The sequence below is a fragment of the Stenella coeruleoalba genome, assembly GCF_951394435.1.
Source record: "Stenella coeruleoalba genome assembly, contig: scaffold_221, whole genome shotgun sequence".
Lineage (NCBI taxonomy): Eukaryota > Metazoa > Chordata > Mammalia > Artiodactyla > Delphinidae > Stenella > Stenella coeruleoalba.
In genome coordinates this window covers 365,099-391,911 of record NW_027646117.1, presented here as the reverse complement: position 1 = coordinate 391,911, position 26,813 = coordinate 365,099, and the positions used below count along the sequence as shown (strand labels likewise).

The following is a 26,813-nucleotide window of genomic DNA, read 5'->3' as shown; positions in this document are numbered from 1 at the left end:
GTACCCATTACACGGGTCTTAACTCTCCAGGTTTAAGGTATTCTTCCTTCAGCTAAATCATGCATGTGGAACCCAAGTATGATCAACCATGTGAACGGGAGACGTGTTCAAATATGTCTCAGTTTTCCTCCCCTGGTACTCGGGTGCAACATTCCAGACGCTTTACTAACACTCTCCCCACTTGGAGAGTCAGCGCCTTTAACCTCCTGTTTGGCCCAGTTTGCAATTTCTGCGGAAGATGAACAGGAATAGCGAGAACCAATGGGAGGCTAGCTGGAGGTGTCTGGACGGGCAAATTTAACTCTCATTTCCCACCAGGAAGAGGAAATAACCAAAGGCTCAGCGTGCCGTGCCGGAACCAGATTAGGGCCTGAAGCCATCCTGCGGTGTTGCGGCCAGGTCAAAAGAAAGCAGGTTGAAGAAAGGAGCTCTGGGGCACTGTAATTCACAAACCTGCAGAGTTATAAATGACAGCTATCGTCCAAAAATAGACTGAAGTAAGGCTGCCAAGAGGACTTGAAAGCGGCGCAGAATTGCAGGAAACCGATTTCAGGAGGTAGACTGGAATTGCATTGAAAGCATAGGAAAAGAGGCAGAACGTCCACAATGATGCACTTGGCCAAAAAGGGCGTATGCGTTTTTTCCTGAATATATTCAGGAAAAAACGCATACGCCCTTTTTGGCCAACCAAGCAAGCTTGCAAAGGAAATCTGCACTACAATGAAGTCTCACTTCCCCCCGGTCAAAAGGGCCATCTGAAAAAAGTGTAAAATCCAGAAAGGCAGGACAGGCCATGGAGAACTGGGAGCCTTGTTATGCTGATGGGCGGGATGTAAATTGCCAACAGACACTCGGGAGAAGTGTATGGTGTTTCCTGAAACATCTAAAAAACAAAGCAACAGAGCCTAGGGCACTTCCACTTATGGTCCTATAGCTTAGGGAAATTAAAATCAAAAAGACACAGCCACCCCAAAGTTTGGGACGCCTCTGTTTACAAGAACCTCGTTTACAGTACAAGTTCAACATCGCAGAAAGTGAAAAATGGATAAAGAACTTGTGGTATTTACTTACAAAGCAATATCACTCAGCAATGAAATCTGTGTCATCAGGCCCTTAGCAGCACAATGAGTGGATTCAGGTATGATGATTCTAACTGAAGTAAGTCACACAGAAAAAGAAACATCATAAGATTTCAGTAATACACGGAATGTAAACTTGGTTAAACAGGAACTGAATTACAGAACAGAACAGGGTCTCAAATTTAGAAAACCAACTTATGCTTGCTTAAGGGTAAAGGTGAGTTGGGGTGCAGCATAAAACGAGAGACTGAAATGAGCACAGATAAAGTTCCTTAAGCCAAATATGGAATAGACAAGAGCTACTCCTTGCTCAACGAAATGGACTCAACACCGCATATTAAACGCCTAAGAATGTGCCTGACTAGTAAGTATCTTAAAACCTATGGATTGCTATGTCTCCGAAAGAGAATCAAGCATGTGTACAGGGGCATAAACGCAGCAGTGATAGGATTGGAGAGGTTCGGTGAGCAAATGAAGACCCTTTGAAGTCATATTGCATGGTACCCATTCCACGGGTCTCAACTCTCCAGGTTTAAGGTATTCTTCCTTCAGCTAAAACATGAATGTGGAACCCAAGTATGATCAACCATGTGAACGGGAGACGTGTTCAAATATGTCTCAGTTTTCCTCCCCTGGTACTCGGGTGCAACATTCCAGACGCTTTACTAACACTCTCCCCACTTGGAGAGTCAGCGCCTTTAACCTCCTGTTTGGCCCAGTTTGCAATTTCTGTGGAAGATGAACAGGAATAGCGAGAACCAATGAGAGGCTAGCTGGAGGTGTCTGGACGGGCAAATTTAACTCTCATTTCCCACCAGGAAGAGGAAATAACCAAAGGCTCAGCGTGCCGTACCGGAACCAGATTAGGGCCTGAAGCCATCCTGCGGTGTTGCGGCCAGGTCACAAGAAAGCGAGTTGAAGAAAGGAGCTCAGGGGCACTGTAATTCACAAACCTGCAGAGTTATACATGACAGCTATCGTCCAAAAATAGACTGAAGTAAGGCTGCCAAGAGGACTTGAAAGCGGGGCAGAATTGCAGGAAACCGATTTCAGGAGGTAGACTGGAATTGCATTGAAAGCATAGGAAAAGAGGCAGAACGTCCACAATGATGCACTTGGCCAAAAAGGGCGTATGCGTTTTTTCCTGAATATATTCAGGAAAAAACGCATACGCCCTTTTTGGCCAACCAAGCAAGCTTGCAAAGGAAATCTGCACTACAATGAAGTCTCACTTCCCCCCGGTCAAAAGGGCCATCTGAAAAAAGTGTAAAATCCAGAAAGGCAGGACAGGCCATGGAGAACTGGGAGCCTTGTTATGCTGATGGGCGGGATGTAAATTGCCAACAGACACTCGGGAGAAGTGTATGGTGTTTCCTGAAACATCTAAAAAACAAAGCTACAGAACCTAGGGCACTTCCACTTATGGTCCTATAGCTTAGGGAAATTAAAATCAAAAAGACACAGCCACCCCAAAGTTTGGAACGGCTCTGTTTACAAGAACCTCGTTTACAGTACAAGTTCAACATCGCAGAAAGTGAAAAATGGATAAAGAAGTTGTGGTATTTACTTACAAAGCAATATCACTCAGCAATGAAATCTGTGTCATCAGGCCCTTAGCAGCACAATGAGTGGATTCAGGTATGATGATTCTAACTGAAGTAAGTCACACAGAAAAAGAAACATCATAAGATATCAGTAATACACGGAATGTAAACTTGGCTACACAGGAACTGAATTACAGAACAGAACAGGGTCTCAAATTTAGAAAACCAACTATGCTTGCTTAAGGGTAAAGGTGAGTTGGGGTGCTGCATAAAACCAGAGATTGAAATGAGCACAGATAAAGTTCCTTAAGTCAAATATGGAATAGACAAGAGCTACTCCTTGCTCAACGAAATGGACTCAACACCGCATATTAAACGCCTAAGAATGTGCCTGACTAGTAAGTATTTTAAAACCTATGGATTGCTATGTCTCCAAAAGAGAATCAAGCGTGTGTACAGGGGCATAAACGCAGCAGTGATAGGATTGGAGAGGTTCGGTGAGCAAATGAAGACCCTTTGAAGTCATATTGCATGGTACCCATTCCACGGGTTTCAACTACCCAGTTTTAAGGTATTCTTCCTTCAGCTAAAACATGCATGTGGAACCCAGAGTATGATCAACCGTGTGATCGGGAGACGTGTTCAAATATGTCTCAGTTTTCCTCCCCTGGTACTCGGGTGCAACATTCCAGACGCTTTACTAACACTCTCCCCACTTGGAGAGTCAGTCCCTTTAACCTCCTGTTTGGCCCAGTTTGCAATTTCTGCGGAAGATGAACAGGAATAGCGAGAACCAATGAGAGGCTAGCTGGAGGTGTCTGGACGGGCAAATTTAACTCTCATTTCCCACCAGGAAGAGGAATTAACCAAAGGCTCAGCATGCCGGGCCGGATCCAGATTAAGGCCTGAAGCCATCCTGCGGTGTTGCGGCCAGCTCACAAGAAAGCGAGTTGAAGAAAGGAGCTCAGGGGCACTGTAATTCACAAACCTGCAGAGTTATAAATGACAGCTATCGTCCAAAAATGGACTGAAGTAAGGCTGCCAAGAGGACTTGAAAGCGGGGCAGAATTGCAGGAAACCGATTTCAGGAGGTACACTGGAATTGCATTGAAAGCATAGGAAAAGAGGCAGAACGTCCACAATGATGCACTTGGCCAAAAAGGGCGTATGCGTTTTTTCCTTCAGGAAAAAACGCATACGCCCTTTTTGGCCAACCAAGCAAGCTTGCAAAGGAAATCTGCACTACAATGAAGTCTCACTTCCCCCCGGTCAAAAGGGACATCTGAAAAAAGTGTAAAATCCAGAAAGGCAGGACAGGCCATGGAGAACTGGGAGCCTTGTTATGCTGATGGGCGGGATGTAAATTCCCAACAGACACTTGGGAGAAGTGTATGGTGTTTCCTGAAACATCTAAAAAACAAAGCAACAGAGCCTAGGGCACTGCCACTTATGGACCTATAGCTTAGGGAAATTAAAATCAAAAAGACACAGCCACCCCAAAGTTTGGGACGCCTCTGTTTACAAGAACCTCATTTACAGTACAAGTTCAACATCGCAGAAAGTGAAAAATGGATAAAGAAGTTGTGGTATTTACTTACAAAGCAATATCACTCAGCAATGAAATCTATGTCATCAGGCCCTTAGCATCACAATGAGTGGATTCAGGTATGATGATTCTAACTGAAATAAGTCACACAGAAAAAGAAACATCATAAGATATCAGTAATACACGGAATGTAAACTTGGCTACACAGGAACTGAATTACAGAACAGAACAGGGTCTCAAATTTAGAAAACCAACTTATGCTTGCTTAAGGGTAAAGGTGAGTTGGGGTGCTGCATAAAACCAGAGATTGAAATGAGCACAGATAAAGTTCCTTAAGTCAAATATGGAATAGACAAGAGCTACTCCTTGGTCAACGAAATGGACTCAACACCGCATATTAAACGTCTAAGAATGTACCTGACTAGTAAGTATCTTAAAACCTATGGATTGCTATGTCTCCGAAAGAGAATCAAGCATGTGTACAGGGGCATAAACGCAGCAGTGATAGGATTGGAGAGGTTCGGTGAGCAAATGAAGACCCTTTGAAGTCATATTGCATGGTACCCATTACACGGGTCTTAACTCTCCAGGTTTAAGGTATTCTTCCTTCAGCTAAAACATGCATGTGGAACCCAAGTATGATCAACTATGTGAACGGGAGACGTGTTCAAATATGTCTCAGTTTTCCTCCCCTGGTACTCGGGTGCAACATTCCAGACGCTTTACTAACACTCTCCTGACTTGGAGAGTCAGGCCCTTTAAACTCCTGTTTGGCACAGTTTGCAATTTCTGCAGAAGATGAACAGGAATAGCGAGAACCAATGAGAGACTAGCTGGAGGTGTCTGGACGGGCAAATTTAACTCTCATTTCCCACCAGGAAGAGGAATTAACCAAAGGCTCAGCGTGCCGTGCCGGAACCAGATTAGGGCCTGAAGCCATCCTGCGGTTTTGCGGCCAGCTCAAAAGAAAGCGAGTTGAAGAAAGGAGCTCAGGGGCACTATAATTCACAAACCTGCAGAGTTATAAATGACAGCTATCGTCCAAAAATAGACTGAAGTAAGGCTGCCAAGAGGACTTGAAAGCGGGGCAGAATTGCAGGAAACCGATTTCAGGAGGTAGACTGGAATTGCATTGAAAGCATAGGAAAAGAGGCAGAACGTCCACAATGATGCACTTGGCCAAAAAGGGCGTATGCGTTTTTTCCTGAATATATTCAGGAAAAAACGCATACGCCCTTTTTGGCCAACCAAGCAAGCTTGCAAAGGAAATCTGCACTACAATGAAGTCTCACTTCCCCCCGGTCAAAAGGGCCATCTGAAAAAAGTGTAAAATCCAGAAAGGCAGGACAGGCCATGGAGAACTGGGAGCCTTGTTATGCTGATGGGCGGGATGTAAATTCCCAACAGACACTTGGGAGAAGTGTATGGTGTTTCCTGAAACATCTAAAAAACAAAGCAACAGAGCCTAGGGCACTGCCACTTATGGACCTATAGCTTAGGGAAATTAAAATCAAAAAGACACAGCCACCCCAAAATTTGGGACGCCTCTGTTTACAAGAACCTCGTTTACAGTACAAGTTCAACATCGCAGAAAGTGAAAAATGGATAAAGAAGTTGTGGTATTTACTTACAAAGCAATATCACTCAGCAATGAAATCTATGTCATCAGGCCCTTAGCATCACAATGAGTGGATTCAGGTATGATGATTCTAACTGAAATAAGTCACACAGAAAAAGAAACATCATAAGATATCAGTAATACACGGAATGTAAACTTGGCTACACAGGAACTGAATTACAGAACAGAACAGGGTCTCAAATTTAGAAAACCAACTTATGCTTGCTTAAGGGTAAAGGTGAGTTGGGGTGCTGCATAAAACCAGAGATTGAAATGAGCACAGATAAAGTTCCTTAAGTCAAATATGGAATAGACAAGAGCTACTCCTTGCTCAACGAAATGGACTCAACACCGCATATTAAACGCCTAAGAATGTACCTGACTAGTAAGTATCGTAAAACCTATGGATTGCTATGTCTCCGAAAGAGAATCAAGCATGTGTACAGGGGCATAAACGCAGCAGTGATAGGATTGGAGAGGTTCGGTGAGCAAATGAAGACCCTTTGAAGTCATATTGCATGGTACCCATTCCACGGGTCTCAACTCTCCAGGTTTAAGGTATTCTTCCTTCAGCTAAAACATGCATGTGGAACCCAAGTATGATCAACCATGTGAACGGGAGACGTGTTCAAATATGTCTCAGTTTTCCTCCCCTGGTACTCGGGTGCAACATTCCAGACGCTTTACTAACACTCTCCCCACTTGGAGAGTCAGCGCCTTTAACCTCCTGTTTGGCCCAGTTTGCAATTTCTGCGGAAGATGAACAGGAATAGCGAGAACCAATGAGAGGCTAGCTGGAGGTGTCTGGACGGGCAAATTTAACTCTCATTTCCCACCAGGAAGAGGAAATAACCAAAGGCTCAGCGTGCCGTACCGGAACCAGATTAGGGCCTGAAGCCATCCTGCGGTGTTGCGGCCAGCTCAAAAGAAAGCGAGTTGAAGAAAGGAGCTCAGGGGCACTGTAATTCACAAACCTGCAGAGTTATAAATGACAGCTATCGTCCAAAAATAGACTGAAGTAAGGCTGCCAAGAGGACTTGAAAGCGGGGCAGAATTGCAGGAAACCGATTTCAGGAGGTAGACTGGAATTGCATTGAAAGCATAGGAAAAGAGGCAGAACGTCCACAATGATGCACTTGGCCAAAAAGGGCGTATGCGTTTTTTCCTGAATATATTCAGGAAAAAACGCATACGCCCTTTTTGGCAAACCAAGCAAGCTTGCAAAGGAAATCTGCACTACAATGAAGTCTCACTTCCTCCGGTCAAAAGGGCCATCTGAAAAAAGTGTAAAATCCAGAAAGGCAGGACAGGCCATGGAGAACTGGGAGCCTTGTTATGCTGATGGGCGAGATGTAAATTGCCAACAGACACTCGGGAGAAGTGTATGGTGTTTCCTGAAACATCTAAAAAACAAAGCAACAGAGCCTAGGGCACTTCCACTTATGGTCTTATAGCTTAGGGAAATTAAAATCAAAAAGACACAGCCACCCCAAAGTCTGGGACGCCTCTGTTTACAAGAACCTCGTTTACAGTACAAGTTCAACATCGCAGAAAGTGAAAAATGGATAAAGAAGTTGTGGTATTTACTTACAAAGCAATATCACTCAGCAATGAAATCTATGTCATCAGGCCCTTAGCATCACAATGAGTGGATTCAGGTATGATGATTCTAACTGAAATAAGTCACACAGAAAAAGAAACATCATAAGATATCAGTAATACACGGAATGTAAACTTGGCTACACAGGAACTGAATTACAGAACAGAACAGGGTCTCAAATTTAGAAAACCAACTTATGCTTGCTTAAGGGTAAAGGTGAGTTGGGGTGCTGCATAAAACCAGAGATTGAAATGAGCACAGATAAAGTTCCTTAAGTCAAATATGGAATAGACAAGAGCTACTCCTTGTTCAACGAAATGGACTCAACACCGCATATTAAACGCCTAAGAATGTACCTGACTAGTAAGTATCGTAAAACCTATGGATTGCTATGTCTCCAAAAGAGAATCAAGCATGTGTACAGGGGCATAAACGCAGCAGTGATAGGATTGGAGAGGTTCGGTGAGCAAATGAAGACCCTTTGAAGTCATATTGCATGGTACCCATTCCACGGGTTTCAACTACCCAGGTTTAAGGTATTCTTCCTTCAGCTAAAACGTGCATGTGGAACCTAGAGTATGATCAACCATGTGATCGGGAGACGTGTTCAAATATGTCTCAGTTTTCCTCCCCTGGTACTCGGGTGCAACATTCCAGACGCTTTACTAACACTCTCCCCACTTGGAGAGTCAGCGCCTTTAACCTCCTGTTTGGCCCAGTTTGCAATTTCTGCGGAAGATGAACAGGAATAGCGAGAACAAATGAGAGGCTAGCTGGAGGTGTCTGGACGGGCAAATTTAACTCTCATTTCCCACCAGGAAGAGGAAATAACCAAAGGCTCAGCGTGCCGTACCGGAACCAGATTAGGGCCTGAAGCCATCCTGCGGTGTTGCGGCCAGCTCAAAAGAAAGCGAGTTGAAGAAAGGAGCTCAGGGGCACTGTAATTCACAAACCTGCAGAGTTATAAATGACAGCTATCGTCCAAAAATAGACTGAAGTAAGGCTGCCAAGAGGACTTGAAAGCGGGGCAGAATTGCAGGAAACCGATTTCAGGAGGTAGACTGGAATTGCATTGAAAGCATAGGAAAAGAGGCAGAACGTCCACAATGATGCACTTGGCCAAAAAGGGCGTATGCGTTTTTTCCTGAATATATTCAGGAAAAAACGCATACGCCCTTTTTGGCCAACCAAGCAAGCTTGCAAAGGAAATCTGCACTACAATGAAGTCTCACTTCCTCCCGGTCAAAAGGGCCATCTGAAAAAAGTGTAAAATCCAGAAAGGCAGGACAGGCCATGGAGAACTGGGAGCCTTGTTATGCTGATGGGCGGGATGTAAATTGCCAACAGACACTCGGGAGAAGTGTATGGTGTTTCCTGAAACATCTAAAAAACAAAGCAACAGAGCCTAGGGCACTGCCACTTATGGTCTTATAGCTTAGGGAAATTAAAATCAAAAAGACACAGCCACCCCAAAGCTTGGGACGCCTCTGTTTACAAGAACCTCGTTAACCATACAAGTTCAATATCACAGAAAGTGAAAAATGGATAAAGAAGTTGTGGTACTCATGTACAATGCAATATCACTCAGCAATGAAATCTATGTCAACAGGCCCGTAGCAGCATAATGAGTGGATTCGGGTATGGTGATTCTAACTGAAATAAGTCACACAGAAAAAGAAACATCAAAAAATATCACTAATACATGGAATATAAACTTGGCTACAGAGGAACTGAATTACAAAACAGAACAGGGTCTCAAATTTAGAAAACCAACTTATGCTTGCTTAAGTGGAAAGATGAGTTGGGGTGCTGCATAAAAACAGAGATTGAAATGAGCACAGATAAAGTTCCTTAAGCCAAATATGGAATAGACAAGAGCTACTCCTTGCTCAACGAAATGGACTCAACACCCCATATTAAACGCCTAAGAATATACCTGACTAGTAAGTATCTTAAAACCTATGGATTGCTATGTCTCCAAAAGAGAATCAAGCGTGTGTACAAGGGTCATAAACGCAGCAGTGATAGGATTGGAGAGATTCGGTGAGCAAATGAAGACCCTCTGAAGTCATGTTGCATGGTACCCATTCCACGGGTCTCAACTCTCCAGGTTTAAGGTATTCTTTCTTCAGATAAAACATGCATGTGGAACCCAGAGTATGAACAACCGTGTGATCGGGAGACGTGTTCAAATATGTCTCAGTTTTCGTCCCCTGGTACTTCGGTGCAACATTCAGGACGCTTTACTAACACTCTCCCCACTTGGAGAGTCAGTGCCTTTAACCTCCTGTATGGCCCAGTTTGCAATTTCTGCGGAAGATGTACAGGAATAGGGAGAACCAATGAGAGACAAGCGGGAGGTGTCTGGACGGGCAAATTTAACTCTAATTTCCCACCAGGATGAGGAATTAACCAAAGGCTCAGCGTGCCGTGCCGGAACCAGATTAGGGCCTGAAGCCATACGGCGGTGTTGCGGCCAGGTCACAAGAAAGCGAGTTGAAGAAAGGCGCTCAGGGGCACTGTAATTCACAAACCTGCAGAGTTATAAATGGCAGCTATCGTCCAAAAATATACTGAAGTAAGGCTGCCAAGAGGACTTGAAAGCGGGGCAGAATTGCAGGAAACCGATTTCAGGAGGTAGACTGGAATTGCATTGAAAGCATAGGAAAAGAGGCAGAACGTCCACAATGATGCACTTGGCCAAAAAGGGCGTATGCGTTTTCTCCTGAATATATTCAGGAAAAAACGCATACGCCCTTTTTGGCCAACCAAGCAAGCTTGCAAAGGAAATCTGCACTACAATGAAGTCTCACTTCCCCCGGGTCAAAAGGGCCATCTGAAAAAAGTGTAAAATCCAGAAAGGCAGGACAGGCCATGGAGAACTGGGAGCCTTGTTATGCTGATGGGCGGGATGTAAATTGCCAACAGACACTCGGGAGAAGTGTATGGTGTTTCCTGAAACATCTAAAAAACAAAGCAACAGAGCCTAGGGCACTTCCACTTATGGTCCTATAGCTTAGGGAAATTAAAATCAAAAAGACACAGCCACCCCAAAGTTTGGGACGCCTCTGTTTACAAGAACCTCGTTTACCGTACAAGTTCAATATCACAGAAAGTGAAAAATGGATAAAGAACTTGTGGTACTTACGTACAATGCAGTATCACTCAGCAATGAAATCTATGTCATCAGACCCTTAGCAGCACAATGAGTGGATTCAGGTATGATGATTCTAACTGAAATAAGTCACACAGAAAAAGAAACATCATAAGATATCAGTAATACACGGAATGTAAACTTGGCTACACAGGAACTGAAATACAGAACAGAACAGGGTCTCAAATTTAGAAAACCAACTTATGCTTGCTTAAGGGGAAAGGTGAGTTGGGGTGCTGCATAAAACCAGAGATTGAAATGAGCACAGATAAAGTTCCTTAAGCCAAATATGGAATAGACAAGAGCTACTCCTTGCTCAACGAAATGGACTCAACACCGCATATTAAACGCCAAAGAATGTACCTGACTAGTAAGTATCTTAAAACCTATAGACTGCTATGTCTCCGAAAGAGAATCAAGCATGTGTACAATGGCATAAACGCAGCAGTGATAGGATTGGAGAGGTTCGGTGAGCAAATGAAGACCCTTTGAAGTCATATTGCATGGTACCCATTCCACGGGTTTCAACTACCCATGTTTTAGGTATTCTTCCTTCAGCTAAAACATGCATGTGGAACCCAGAGTATGATCAACCATGTGATCGGGAGACGTGTTCAAATATGTCTCAGTTTTCCTCCCCTGGTACTCGGGTGCAACATTCCAGACGCTTTACTAACACTCTCCCCACTTGGAGAGTCAGTCCCTTTAACCTCCTGTTTGGCCCAGTTTGCAATTTCTGTGGAAGATGAACAGGAATAGGGAGAACCAATGAGAGACTACCTGGAGGTGTCTGAACTGGCAAATTTAACTCTCATTTCCCACCAGGAAGAGGAATTAACCAAAGGCTCAGCGTGCCATGCCGGAACCACATTAGGGCCTGAAGACATCCTGCGGTGTTGCGACCAGCTCACAAGAAAGCGAGTTGAAGAAAGGAGCTCAGGGGCACTGTAATTCACAAACCTGCAGAGTTATAAATGACACCTATCGTCCAAAAATAGACTGAAGTAAGGCTGCCAAGAGGACTTGAAAGCAGGGCAGAATTGCAGGAAACCAATTTCAGGAGGTAGACAGGAATTGCATTTCAAGCATAGGAAAAGAGGCAGAACATCCACAGTGATGCACTTGGCCAAAAAGGGCGTATGCGTTTTTTCCTGAATATATTCAGGAAAAAACGCATACGCCCTTTTTGGCCAACCAAGCAAGCTTGCAAAGGAAATCTGCACTACAATGAAGTGTCACTTCCCCCTGGTCAAAAGGGCCATCTGAAAAAAGTGTAAAATCCAGAAAGGCAGGACAGGCCATGGAGAACTGGGAACCTTGTTATGCTGATGGGCGGGATGTAAATTGCCAACAGCCACTCTGGAGAAGTGTATGGTGTTTCCTGAAACATCTAAAAAACAAAGCAACAGAGCCTAGGGCACTTCCACTTATGGTTCTATAGCTTAGGGAAATTAAAATCAAAAAGACACAGCCACCTCAAAGTTTGGGACGCCTCTGTTTACAAGAACCTCGTTTACCGTACAAATTCAATATCACAGAAAGTGAAAAATGGATAAAGAACTTGTGGTACTTACGTACAATGCAGTATCACTCAGCAATGAAATCTGTGTAATCAGGCCCGTAGCAGCACAATGAATGGATTCAAGTACGATGATTCTAACTGAAATAAGTCACACAGAAAAAGAAACGTCATAAGATATCACTAATACACGGAATGTAAACTTGGCTACACAGGAACTGAATTCCAAAACAGAACAGGGTCTCAAATTTAGAAAACCAACTTATGCTTGCTTAAGGGTAAAGGTGAGTTGGGGTGCTGCATAAAACCAGAGATTGAAATGAGCACAGATAAAGTTCCTTAAGCCAAATATGGAATAGACAAGAGCTACTCCTTGCACAACGAAATGGACTCAACACCCCATATTAAACGCCTAAGAATGTACCTGACTAGTAAGTATCTTAAAACCTATGGATTGCTATGTCTCCAAAAGAGAATCAAGCGTGTGTAAAGGGGCATAAACGCAGCAGTGATAGGATTGGAGAGGTTCGGTGAGCAAATGAAGACCCTTTGAAGTCATATTGCATGGTACCCATTACACGGGTCTCAACTCTCCAGGTTTAAGGTATTCTTCCTTCAGCTAAAACATGCATGTGGAACCCAGAGTATGATCAACCATGTGATCGGGAGACGTGTTCAAATATGTCTCAGTTTTCCTCCCCTGGTATTCGGGTGCAACATTCCAGACGCTTTACTAACACTCTCCCCACTTGGAGAGTCAGCGCCTTTAACCTCCTGTTTGGCACAGTTTGCAATTTCCGCGGAAGATGAACAGGAATAGCGAGAACCAATGAGAGGCTAGCTGGAGGTGTCTGGACGGGCAAATTTAACTCTCATTTCCCACCAGGAAGAGGAAATAACCAAAGGCTCAGCGTACCGTACCGGAACCAGATTAGGGCCTGAAGCCATCCTGCGGTGTTGCGGCCAGCTCAAAAGAAAGCGAGTTGAAGAAAGGAGCTCAGGGGCACTGTAATTCACAAACCTGCAGAGTTATAAATGACAGCTATCGTCCAAAAATAGACTGAAGTAAGGCTGCCAAGAGGACTTGAAAGCGGGGCAGAATTGCAGGAAACCAATTTCAGGAGGTAGACTGGAATTGCATTGAAAGCATAGGAAAAGAGGCAGAACGTCCACAATGATGCACTTGGCCAAAAAGGGCGTATGCGTTTTTTCCTGAATATATTCAGGAAAAAACGCATACGCCCTTTTTGGCCAACCAAGCAAGCTTGCAAAGGAAATCTGCACTACAATGAAGTCTCACTTCCCCCCGGTCAAAAGGGCCATCTGAAAAAAGTGTAAAATCCAGAAAGGCAGGACAGGCCATGGAGAACTGGGAGCCTTGTTATGCTGATGGGCGGGATGTAAATTGCCAACAACCACTCGGGAGAAGTGTATGCTGTTTCCTGAAACATCTAGAACACAAAGCAACAGAACCTAGGGCACTTCCACTTATGGTCCTATAGCTTAGGGAAATTAAAATCAAAAAGACACAGCCACCCCAAAGTTTGGAACAGCTCTGTTTACAAGAACCTCGTTTACAGTACAAGTTCAACATCGCAGAAAGTGAAAAATGGATAAAGAAGTTGTGGTATTTACTTACAAAGCAATATCACTCAGCAATGAAATCTGTGTCATCAGGCCCTTAGCAGCACAATGAGTGAATTCAGGTATGATGATTCTAACTGAAATAAGTCACACAGAAAAAGAAACATCATAAGATATCAGTAATACACAGAATGTAAACTTGGCTACACAGGAACTGAATTACAGAACAGAACAGGGTCTCAAATTTAGAAAACCAACTTATGCTTGCTTAAGGGTAAAGGTGAGTTGGGGTGCTGCATAAAACCAGAGATTGAAATGAGCACAGATAAAGTTCCTTAAGCCAAATATGGAAAAGACTAGAGCTACTCCTTGCTCAACGAAATGGACTCAACACCGCATATTAAACGCCTAAGAATGTACCTGACTAGTAAGTATCTTAAAACCTATGGATTGCTATGTCTCCAAAAGAGAATCAAGCATGTGTACAGGGGCATAAACGCAGCAGTGATAGGATTGGAGAGGTTCGTCAGCAAATGAAGACCCTTTGAAGTCATATTGCATGGTACCCATTCCACGGGTTTCAACTACCCAGGTTTAAGGTATTCTTCCTTCAGCTAAAACATGCATGTGGAACCTAGAGTATGATCAACCATGTGATCGGGAGACGTGTTCAAATATGTCTCAGTTTTGCTCCCCTGGTACTCGGGTGCAACATTCCAGACGCTTTACTAACACTCTCCCCACTTGGAGAGTCAGTCCCTTTAACCTCCTGTTTGGCCCAGTTTGCAATTTCTGTGGAAGATGAACAGGAATAGGGAGAACCAATGAGAGACAAGCGGGAGGTGTCTGGACGGGCAAATTTAACTCTAATTTCCCATCAGGATGAGGAATTAACCAAAGGCTCAGCGTGCCGTGCCGGAACCAGATTAGGGCCTGAAGCCATCCTGCGGTGTTGCGGCCAGCTCACAAGAAAGCGAGTTGAAGAAAGGAGCTCAGGGACACTGTAATTCACAAACCTGCAGAGTTATAAATGACAGCTATCGTCCAAAAATATACTGAAGTAAGGCTGCCAAGAGGACTTGAAAGCGGGGCAGAATTGCAGGAAACCGATTTCAGGAGGTAGACTGGAATTGCATTGAAAGCATAGGAAAAGAGGCAGAACGTCCACAATGATGCACTTGGCCAAAAAGGGCGTATGCGTTTTTTCCTGAATATATTCAGGAAAAAACGCATACGCCCTTTTTGGCCAACCAAGCAAGCTTGCAAAGGAAATCTGCACTACAATGAAGTCTCACTTCCCCCGGGTCAAAAGGGCCATCTGAAAAAAGTGTAAAATCCAGAAAGGCAGGACAGGCCATGGAGAACTGGGAGCCTTGTTATGCTGATGGGCGGGATGTAAATTGCCAACAGACACTCGGGACAAGTGTATGGTGTTTCCTGAAACATCTAAAAAACAAAGCAACAGAGCCTAGTGCACTTCCACTTATGGTCCTATAGCTTAGGGAAATTAAAAAGACACAGCCACCCCAAAGTTTGGGACGCCTCTGTTTACAAGAACCTCGTTTACCGTACAAGTTCAATATCACAGAAAGTGAAAAATGGATAAAGAACTTTTGGTACTTACGTACAATGCAGTATCACTCAGCAATGAAATCTATGTCATCAGGCCCGTAGCAGCATAATGAGTGGATTCAGGTACGACGATTCTAACTGAAATAAGTCACACAGAAAAAGAAACATCAAAAGTTATCACTAATGCACGGAATGTAAACTTGGCTACACTGGAACTGAATTCCAAAACAGAACAGGGTCTCAAATTTAGAAAACCAACTTATGCTTGCTTAAGGGGAAAGGTGAGTTCGGGTGCTGCATAAAACCAGAGATTGAAATGAGCACAGATAAAGATCCTTAAGCCAAATATGGAACAGACAAGAGCTACTCCTTGCTCAACGAAATGGACTCAACACCCCATATTAAACGCCTAAGAATGTACCTGACTAGTAAGTATCTTAAAACCTATGGATTGCTATGTCTCCGAAAGAGAATCAAGCATGTGTACTGGGGCATAAATGTAGCAGTGATAGGATTGGAGAGGTTCGGTGAGCAAATGAAGACCCTTTGAAGTCATATTGCATGGTACCCATTCCACGGGTCTCAACTCTCCAGGTTTAAGGTATTCTTCCTTCAGCTAAAACATGCATGTGGAACCCAGAGTATGATCAACCATGTGATCGGGAGACGTGTTCAAATATGTCTCAGTTTTCCTCCCCTGGTACTCGGGTGCAACATTCCAGACGCTTTACTAACACTCTCCCGACTTGGACAGTCAGTGCCTTTAACCTCCTGTTTGGCCCAGTTTGCAATTTCTGCGGAAGATGAACAGGAATAGGGAGAACCAATGTGAGACTAGCTGGAGGTGTCTGAACGGGCAAATTTAACTCTCATTTCCCACTAGGAAGGGGAATTAACCAAAGGCTCAGCATGCCGTGCCAGAAACAGATTAGGGCCTGAAGCCATCCTGCGGTGTTGCGGCCAGCTCACAAGAAAGTGAGTTGAAGAAAGGAGCTCAGGGGCTCTGTAATTCACAAACCTGCAGAGTTATAAATGACAGCTATCGTCCAAAAATATACTGAAGTAAGGCTGCCAAGAGGACTTGAAAGCGGGGCAGAATTGCAGGAAACCGATTTCAGGAGGTAGACTGGAATTGCATTGAAAGCATAGGAAAAGAGGCAGAACGTCCACAATGATGCACTTGGCCAAAAAGGGCGTATGCGTTTTTTCCTGAATATATTCAGGAAAAAACGGATACGCCCTTTTTGGCCAACCAAGCAAACTTGCAAAGGAAATCTGCACTACAATGAAGTCTAACTTCCCCCCGGTCAAAAGGGCCATCTGAAAAAAGTGTAAAATCCAGAAAGGCAGGACAGGCCATGGAGAACTGGGAGCCTTGTTATGCTGATGGGCGGGATGTAAATTGCCAACAACCACTCGGGAGAAGTGTATGCTGTTTCCTGAAACATCTAGAACACAAAGCAACAGAACCTAGGGCACTTCCAATTATGGTCCTATAGCTTAGGGAAATTAAAATCAAAAAGACACAGCCACCCCAAAGTTTGGAACAGCTCTGTTTACAAGAACCTCGTTTACAGTACAAGTTCAACATCGCAGAAAGTGAAAAATGGATAAAGAAGTTGTGGTATTTACTTACAAAGCAATATCACTCAGCAATGAAATCTGTGTCATCAGGCCCTTAGCAGCACAATGAGTGAATTCAGGTATGATGATTCTAACTGAAATAAGTCACACAGAAAAAGAAACATCATAAGATATCAGTAATACACAGAATGTAAACTTGGCTACACAGGAACTGAATTACAGAACAGAACAGGGTCTCAAATTTAGAAAACCAACTTATGCTTGCTTAAGGGTAAAGGTGAGTTGGGGTGCTGCATAAAACCAGAGATTGAAATGAGCACAGATAAAGTTCCTTAAGCCAAATATGGAAAAGACAAGAGCTACTCCTTGCTCAACGAAATGGACTCAACACCGCATATTAAACGCCTAAGAATGTACCTGACTAGTAAGTATCTTAAAACCTATGGATTGCTATGTCTCCAAAAGAGAATCAAGCATGTGTACAGGGGCATAAACGCAGCAGTGATAGGATTGGAGAGGTTCGTCAGCAAATGAAGACCCTTTGAAGTCATATTGCATGGTACCCATTCCACGGGTTTCAACTACCCAGGTTTAAGGTATTCTTCCTTCAGCTAAAACATGCATGTGGAACCTAGAGTATGATCAACCATGTGATCGGGAGACGTGTTCAAATATGTCTCAGTTTTGCTCCCCTGGTACTCGGGTGCAACATTCCAGACGCTTTACTAACACTCTCCCCACTTGGAGAGTCAGTCCCTTTAACCTCCTGTTTGGCCCAGTTTGCAATTTCTGTGGAAGATGAACAGGAATAGGGAGAACCAATGAGAGACAAGCGGGAGGTGTCTGGACGGGCAAATTTAACTCTAATTTCCCATCAGGATGAGGAATTAACCAAAGGCTCAGCGTGCCGTGCCGGAACCAGATTAGGGCCTGAAGCCATCCTGCGGTGTTGCGGCCAGCTCACAAGAAAGCGAGTTGAAGAAAGGAGCTCAGGGACACTGTAATTCACAAACCTGCAGAGTTATAAATGACAGCTATCGTCCAAAAATATACTGAAGTAAGGCTGCCAAGAGGACTTGAAAGCGGGGCAGAATTGCAGGAAACCGATTTCAGGAGGTAGACTGGAATTGCATTGAAAGCATAGGAAAAGAGGCAGAACGTCCACAATGATGCACTTGGCCAAAAAGGGCGTATGCGTTTTTTCCTGAATATATTCAGGAAAAAACGCATACGCCCTTTTAGGCCAACCAAGCAAGCTTGCAAAGGAAATCTGCACTACAATGAAGTCTCACTTCTCCCGGGTCAAAAGGGCCATCTGAAAAAAGTGTAAAATCCAGAAAGGCAGGACAGGCCATGGAGAACTGGGAGCCTTGTTATGCTGATGGGCGGGATGTAAATTGCCAACAGACACTCGGGACAAGTGTATGGTGTTTCCTGAAACATCTAAAAAACAAAGCAACAGAGCCTAGTGCACTTCCACTTATGGTCCTATAGCTTAGGGAAATTAAAAAGACACAGCCACTCCAAAGTTTGGGACGCCTCTGTTTACAAGAACCTCGTTTACCGTACAAGTTCAATATCACAGAAAGTGAAAAATGGATAAAGAACTTTTGGTACTTACGTACAATGCAGTATCACTCAGCAATGAAATCTATGTCATCAGGCCCGTAGCAGCATAATGAGTGGATTCAGGTACGACGATTCTAACTGAAATAAGTCACACAGAAAAAGAAACATCAAAAGTTATCACTAATGCACGGAATGTAAACTTGGCTACACTGGAACTGAATTCCAAAACAGAACAGGGTCTCAAATTTAGAAAACCAACTTATGCTTGCTTAAGGGGAAAGGTGAGTTCGGGTGCTGCATAAAACCAGAGATTGAAATGAGCACAGATAAAGATCCTTAAGCCAAATATGGAACAGACAAGAGCTACTCCTTGCTCAACGAAATGGACTCAACACCCCATATTAAACGCCTAAGAATGTACCTGACTAGTAAGTATCTTAAAACCTATGGATTGCTATGTCTCCGAAAGAGAATCAAGCATGTGTACTGGGGCATAAATGTAGCAGTGATAGGATTGGAGAGGTTCGGTGAGCAAATGAAGACCCTTTGAAGTCATATTGCATGGTACCCATTCCACGGGTCTCAACTCTCCAGGTTTAAGGTATTCTTCCTTCAGCTAAAACATGCATGTGGAACCCAGAGTATGATCAACCATGTGATCGGGAGACGTGTTCAAATATGTCTCAGTTTTCCTCCCCTGGTACTCGGGTGCAACATTCCAGACGCTTTACTAACACTCTCCCGACTTGGACAGTCAGTGCCTTTAACCTCCTGTTTGGCCCAGTTTGCAATTTCTGCGGAAGATGAACAGGAATAGGGAGAACCAATGTGAGACTAGCTGGAGGTGTCTGAACGGGCAAATTTAACTCTCATTTCCCACTAGGAAGGGGAATTAACCAAAGGCTCAGCATGCCGTGCCAGAAACAGATTAGGGCCTGAAGCCATCCTGCGGTGTTGCGGCCAGCTCACAAGAAAGTGAGTTGAAGAAAGGAGCTCAGGGGCTCTGTAATTCACAAACCTGCAGAGTTATAAATGACAGCTATCGTCCAAAAATATACTGAAGTAAGGCTGCCAAGAGGACTTGAAAGCGGGGCAGAATTGCAGGAAACCGATTTCAGGAGGTAGACTGGAATTGCATTGAAAGCATAGGAAAAGAGGCAGAACGTCCACAATGATGCACTTGGCCAAAAAGGGCGTATGCGTTTTTTCCTGAATATATTCAGGAAAAAACGGATACGCCCTTTTTGGCCAACCAAGCAAACTTGCAAAGGAAATCTGCACTACAATGAAGTCTAACTTCCCCCCGGTCAAAAGGGCCATCTGAAAAAAGTGTAAAATCCAGAAAGGCAGGACAGGCCATGGAGAACTGGGAGCCTTGTTATGCTGATGGGCGGTATGTAAATTGCCAACAACCACTCGGGAGAAGTGTATGCTGTTTCCTGAAACATCTAGAACACAAAGCAACAGAACCTAGGGCACTTCCAATTATGGTCCTATAGCTTAGGGAAATTAAAATCAAAAAGACACAGCCACCCCAAAGTTTGGAACAGCTCTGTTTACAAGAACCTCGTTTACAGTACAAGTTCAACATCGCAGAAAGTGAAAAATGGATAAAGAAGTTGTGGTATTTACTTACAAAGCAATATCACTCAGCAATGAAATCTGTGTCATCAGGCCCTTAGCAGCACAATGAGTGGATTCAGGTATGATGATTCTAACTGAAATAAGTCACACAGAAAAAGAAACATCATAAGATATCAGTAATACACAGAATGTAAACTTGGCTAAACAGGAACTGAATTACAGAACAGAACAGGGTCTCAAATTTAGAAAACCAACTTATGCTTGCTTAAGGGTAAAGGTGAGTTGGGGTGCTGCATAAAACCAGAGATTGAAATGAGCACAGATAAAGTTCCTTAAGCCAAATATGGAAAAGACAAGAGCTACTCCTTGCTCAACGAAATGGACTCAACACCGCATATTAAACGCCTAAGAATGTACCTGACTAGTAAGTATCTTAAAACCTATGGATTGCTATGTCTCCAAAAGAGAATCAAGCATGTGTACAGGGGCATAAACGCAGCAGTGATAGGATTGGAGAGGTTCGTCAGCAAATGAAGACCCTTTGAAGTCATATTGCATGGTACCCATTCCACGGGTTTCAACTACCCAGGTTTAAGGTATTCTTCCTTCAGCTAAAACATGCATGTGGAACCTAGAGTATGATCAACCATGTGATCGGGAGACGTGTTCAAATATGTCTCAGTTTTGCTCCCCTGGTACTCGGGTGCAACATTCCAGACGCTTTACTAACACTCTCCCCACTTGGAGAGTCAGTCCCTTTAACCTCCTGTTTGGCCCAGTTTGCAATTTCTGTGGAAGATGAACAGGAATAGGGAGAACCAATGAGAGACAAGCGGGAGGTGTCTGGACGGGCAAATTTAACTCTAATTTCCCATCAGGATGAGGAATTAACCAAAGGCTCAGCGTGCCGTGCCGGAACCAGATTAGGGCCTGAAGCCATCCTGCGGTGTTGCGGCCAGCTCACAAGAAAGCGAGTTGAAGAAAGGAGCTCAGGGACACTGTAATTCACAAACCTGCAGAGTTATAAATGACAGCTATCGTCCAAAAATATACTGAAGTAAGGCTGCCAAGAGGACTTGAAAGCGGGGCAGAATTGCAGGAAACCGATTTCAGGAGGTAGACTGGAATTGCATTGAAAGCATAGGAAAAGAGGCAGAACGTCCACAATGATGCACTTGGCCAAAAAGGGCGTATGCGTTTTTTCCTGAATATATTCAGGAAAAAACGCATACGCCCTTTTTGGCCAACCAAGCAAGCTTGCAAAGGAAATCTGCACTACAATGAAGTCTCACTTCCCCCGGGTCAAAAGGGCCATCTGAAAAAAGTGTAAAATCCAGAAAGGCAGGACAGGCCATGGAGAACTGGGAGCCTTGTTATGCTGATGGGCGGGATGTAAATTGCCAACAGACACTCGGGACAAGTGTATGGTGTTTCCTGAAACATCTAAAAAACAAAGCAACAGAGCCTAGTGCACTTCCACTTATGGTCCTATAGCTTAGGGAAATTAAAAAGACACAGCCACCCCAAAGTTTGGGACGCCTCTGTTTACAAGAACCTCGTTTACCGTACAAGTTCAATATCACAGAAAGTGAAAAATGGATAAAGAACTTTTGGTACTTACGTACAATGCAGTATCACTCAGCAATGAAATCTATGTCATCAGGCCCGTAGCAGCATAATGAGTGGATTCAGGTACGATGATTCTAACTGAAATAAGTCACACAGAAAAGGAAACATCAAAAGTTATCACTAATGCACGGAATGTAAACTTGGCTACACTGGAACTGAATTCCAAAACAGAACAGGGTCTCAAATTTAGAAAACCAACTTATGCTTGCTTAAGGGGAAAGGTGAGTTCGGGTGCTGCATAAAACCAGAGATTGAAATGAGCACAGATAAAGATCCTTAAGCCAAATATGGAACAGACAAGAGCTACTCCTTGCTCAACGAAATGGACTCAACACCCCATATTAAACGCCTAAGAATGTACCTGACTAGTAAGTATCTTAAAACCTATGGATTGCTATGTCTCCGAAAGAGAATCAAGCGTGTGTACTGGGGCATAAATGTAGCAGTGATAGGATTGGAGAGGTTCGGTGAGCAAATGAAGACCCTTTGAAGTCATATTGCATGGTACCCATTCCACGGGTCTCAACTCTCCAGGTTTAAGGTATTCTTCCTTCAGCTAAAACATGCATGTGGAACCCAGAGTATGATCAACCATGTGATCGGGAGACGTGTTCAAATATGTCTCAGTTTTCCTCCCCTGGTACTCGGGTGCAACATTCCAGACGCTTTACTAACACTCTCCCGACTTGGACAGTCAGTGCCTTTAACCTCCTGTTTGGCCCAGTTTGCAATTTCTGCGGAAGATGAACAGGAATAGGGAGAACCAATGTGAGACTAGCTGGAGGTGTCTGAACGGGCAAATTTAACTCTCATTTCCCACTAGGAAGGGGAATTAACCAAAGGCTCAGCGTGCCGTGCCGGAAACAGATTAGGGCCTGAAGCCATCATGCGGTGTTGCGGCCAGCTCACAAGAAAGTGAGTTGAAGAAAGGAGCTCAGGGGCTCTGTAATTCACAAACCTGCAGAGTTATAAATGACAGCTATCGTCCAAAAATATACTGAAGTAAGGCTGCCAAGAGGACTTGAATGCGGGGCAGAATTGCAGGAAACCGATTTCAGGAGGTAGACTGGAATTGCATTGAAAGCATAGGAAAAGAGGCAGAACGTCCACAATGATGCACTTGGCCAAAAAGGGCGTATGCGTTTTTTCCTGAATATATTCAGGAAAAAACGCATACGCCCTTTTTGGCCAACCAAGCAAGCTTGCAAAGGAAATCTGCAGTACAATGAAGTCTCACTTCCCCCCGGTCAAAAGGGCCATCTGAAAAAAGTGTAAAATCCAGAAAGGCAGGACAGGCCATGGAGAACTGGAAGCCTTGTTATGCTGATGGGCGGGATGTAAATTGCCAACAGCCACTCGGGAGAAGTGTATGGTGTTTCCTGAAACATCTAAAAAACAAAGCAACAGAGCCTAGGGCACTTCCACTTATGGTCCTATAGCTTAGGGAAATTAAAATCAAAAAGACACAGCCACCTCAAAGTTTGGGACGCCTCTGTTTACAAGAACCTCGTTTACCGTAAAAATTCAATATCACAGAAAGTGAAAAATGGATAAAGAACTTGTGGTACTTACGTACAATGCAGTATCACTCAGCAATGAAATCTGTGTCATCAGGCCCGTAGCAGCACAATGAGTGGATTCAGGTACGATGATTCTAACTGAAATAAGTCACACAGAAAAAGAAACATCATAAGATATCACTAATACACGGAATGTAAACTTGGCTACACAGGAACTGAATTCCAAAACAGAACAGGGTCTCAAATTTAGAAAACCAACTTATGCTTGCTTAAGGGTAAAGGTGAGTTGGGGTGCTGCATAAAACCAGAGATTGAAATGAGCACAGATAAAGTTCCTTAAGCCAAATATGGAATAGACAAGAGCTACTCCTTGTTCAACGAAATGGACTCAACACCCCTTATTAAATGCCTAAGAATGTACCTGACAAGTAAGTATCTTAAAACCTATGGATTGCTATGCCTCCAAAAGAGAATCAAGCGTGTGTAAAGGGGCATAAGCGCAGCAGTGATAGGATTGGAGAGGTTCGGTGAGCAAATGAAGACCCTTTGAAGTCATATTGCATGGTACCCATTCCACGGGTCTCAACTCTCCAGGTTTAAGGTATTCTTCCTTCAGCTAAAACATGCATGTGGAACCCAGAGTATGATCAACCATGTGATCGGGAGACGTGTTCAAATATGTCTCAGTTTTCCTCCCCTGGTACTCGGGTGCAACATTCCAGACGCTTTACTAACACTCTCCCGACTTGGACAGTCAGTGCCTTTAACCTCCTGTTTGGCCCAGTTTGCAATTTCTGCGGAAGATGAACAGGAATAGGGAGAACCAATGTGAGACTAGCTGGAGGTGTCTGAACGGGCAAATTTAACTCTCATTTCCCACTAGGAAGGGGAATTAACCAAAGGCTCAGCGTGCCGTGCCGGAAACAGATTAGGGCCTGAAGCCATCCTGCGGTGTTGCGGCCAGCTCACAAGAAAGTGAGTTGAAGAAAGGAGCTCAGGGGCTCTGTAATTCACAAACCTGCAGAGTTATAAATGACAGCTATCGTCCAAAAATATACTGAAGTAAGGCTGCCAAGAGGACTTGAATGCGGGGCAGAATTGCAGGAAACCGATTTCAGGAGGTAGACTGGAATTGCATTGAAAGCATAGGAAAAGAGGCAGAACGTCCACAATGATGCACTTGGCCAAAAAGTGCGTATGCGTTTTTTCCTGAATATATTCAGGAAAAAACGCATACGCCCTTTTTGGCCAACCAAGCAAGCTTGCAAAGGAAATCTGCAGTACAATGAAGTCTCACTTCCCCCCGGTCAAAAGGGCCATCTGAAAAAAGTGTAAAATCCAGAAAGGCAGGACAGGCCATGGAGAACTGGAAGCCTTGTTATGCTGATGGGCGGGATGTATATTGCCAACAGCCACTCCGGAGAAGTGTATGGTGTTTCCTGAAACATCTAAAAAACAAAGCAACAGAGCCTAGGGCACTTCCACTTATGGTCCTATAGCTTAGGGAAATTAAAATCAAAAAGACACAGCCACCTCAAAGTTTGGGACGCCTCTGTTTACAAGAACCTCGTTTACCGTAAAAATTCAATATCACAGAAAGTGAAAAATGGATAAAGAACTTGTGGTACTTACGTACAATGCAGTATCACTCAGCAATGAAATCTGTGTCATCAGGCCCGTAGCAGCACAATGAGTGGATTCAGGTACGATGATTCTAACTGAAATAAGTCACACAGAAAAAGAAACATCATAAGATATCACTAATACACGGAATGTAAACTTGGCTACACAGGAACTGAATTCCAAAACAGAACAGGGTCTCAAATTTAGAAAACCAACTTATGCTTGCTTAAGGGTAAAGGTGAGTTGGGGTGCTGCATAAAACCAGAGATTGAAATGAGCACAGATAAAGTTCCTTAAGCCAAATATGGAATAGACAAGAGCTACTCCTTGTTCAACGAAATGGACTCAACACCCCTTATTAAATGCCTAAGAATGTACCTGACAAGTAAGTATCTTAAAACCTATGGATTGCTATGCCTCCAAAAGAGAATCAAGCGTGTGTAAAGGGGCATAAGCGCAGCAGTGATAGGATTGGAGAGGTTCGGTGAGCAAATGAAGACCCTTTGAAGTCATATTGCATGGTACCCATTACACGGGTCTCAACTCTCCAGGTTTAAGGTATTCTTCCTTCAGCTAAAACATGCATGTGGAACCCAGAGTATGATCAACCGTGTGAACGGGAGCCGTGTTCAAATATGTCTCAGTTTTCCTCCCCTGGTACTCGGGTGCAACATTCCAGATGCTTTACTAACACTCTCCCTACTTGGAGAGTCAGTGCCTTTAACCTCCTGTTTGCCCCAGTTTGCAATTTCTGCGGAAGATGAATAGGAATAGTGAGAACCAATGAGAGACTACCTGGAGGTGTCTGAACAGGCAAATTTAACTCTCATTTCCCACCAGGAAGAGGAATTAATCAAAGGCTCAGCGTGCCATGTCGGAACCACATTAGGGCCTGAAGACATCATGCGGTGTTGCGCCCAGCTCACAAGAAAGAGATTTGAAGAAAGGAGCTCAGGGGCACTGTAATTCACAAACCTGCAGAGTTATAAATGACAGCTATCGTCCAAAAATAGACTGAAGTAAGGCTGCCAAGAGGACTTGAAAGCGGGGCAGAATTGCAGGAAACCAATTTCAGGAGGTAGACAGGAATTGCATTGAAAGCATAGGAAAAGAGGCAGAACGTCCACAGTGATGCACTTGGCCAAAAAGGGCGTATGCGTTTTTTCCTGAATATATTCAGGAAAAAACGCATACGCCCTTTTTGGCCAACCAAGCAAGCTTGCAAAGGAAATCTGCACTACAATGAAGTCTCACTTCCCCCCGGTCAAAAGGGCCATCTGAAAAAAGTGTAAAATCCAGAAAGGCAGGACAGGCCATGGAGAACTGGGAGCCTTGTTATGCTGATGGGCGGGATGTAAATTGCCAACAGCCACTCCGGAGAAGTGTATGGTGTTTCCTGAAACATCTAAAAAACAAAACAACAGAGCCTAGTGCACTTCCACTTATGGTCCTATAGCTTAGGGAAATTAAAATCAAAAAGACACAGCCACCCCAAAGTTTGGGACGCCTCTGTTTACAAGAACCTCGTTTACCGTACAAGTTCAATATCACAGAAAGTGAAAAATGGATAAAGAAGCTGTGGTACTCATGTACAATGCAATATCACTCAGCAATGAAATCTATGTCACCAGGCCCGTAGCAGCATAATGAGTGGATTCGGGTATGGTGATTCTAACTGAAATAAGTCACACAGAAAAAGAAACATCAAAAAATATCACTAATACATGGAATTTAAACTTGGCTACAGAAGAACTGAATTACAAAACAGAACAGGGTCTCAAATTTAGAAAACCAACTTATGTTTGCTTAAGGGGAAAGGTGAGTTGGGGTGTGCATAAAACCAGAGATTGAAATGAGCACAGATAAAGTTCCTTAAGCCAAATATGGAATAGACAAGAGCTACTCCTTGCTCAACGAAATGGACTCAACACCCCATATTAAACGCCTCAGAATGTACCTGACTAGTAAGTATCTTAAAACCTATAGATTGCTATGTCTCTGAAAGAGAATCAAGCATGTGTACAGGGGCATAAACGCAGCAGTGATAGTATTGGAGAGGTTCGGTGAGCAAATGTAGACCCTTTGAAG

The 26,813-nt window shown here is 43.8% G+C and overlaps 1 long non-coding RNA gene across 4 annotated transcripts in view; it reads right to left on the bottom strand.

The window, feature by feature from the left end:
- LOC307181323 overlaps window positions 1-26,813 on the bottom strand; it is a 318,684-nt gene that overhangs the window by 122,817 nt on the left and 169,054 nt on the right. Inside the window, exon 5 of one of the 4 annotated variants that reach the window (XR_013826447.1) lies at window positions 18,423-18,503. The exons of the other annotated variants lie outside the window; for them this stretch is intronic. This is a non-coding gene — a long non-coding RNA (uncharacterized lncRNA). Of the gene's footprint in view, window positions 1-18,422; window positions 18,504-26,813 lie in introns of those variants that run through there. 4 annotated transcript variants of the gene reach the window in all.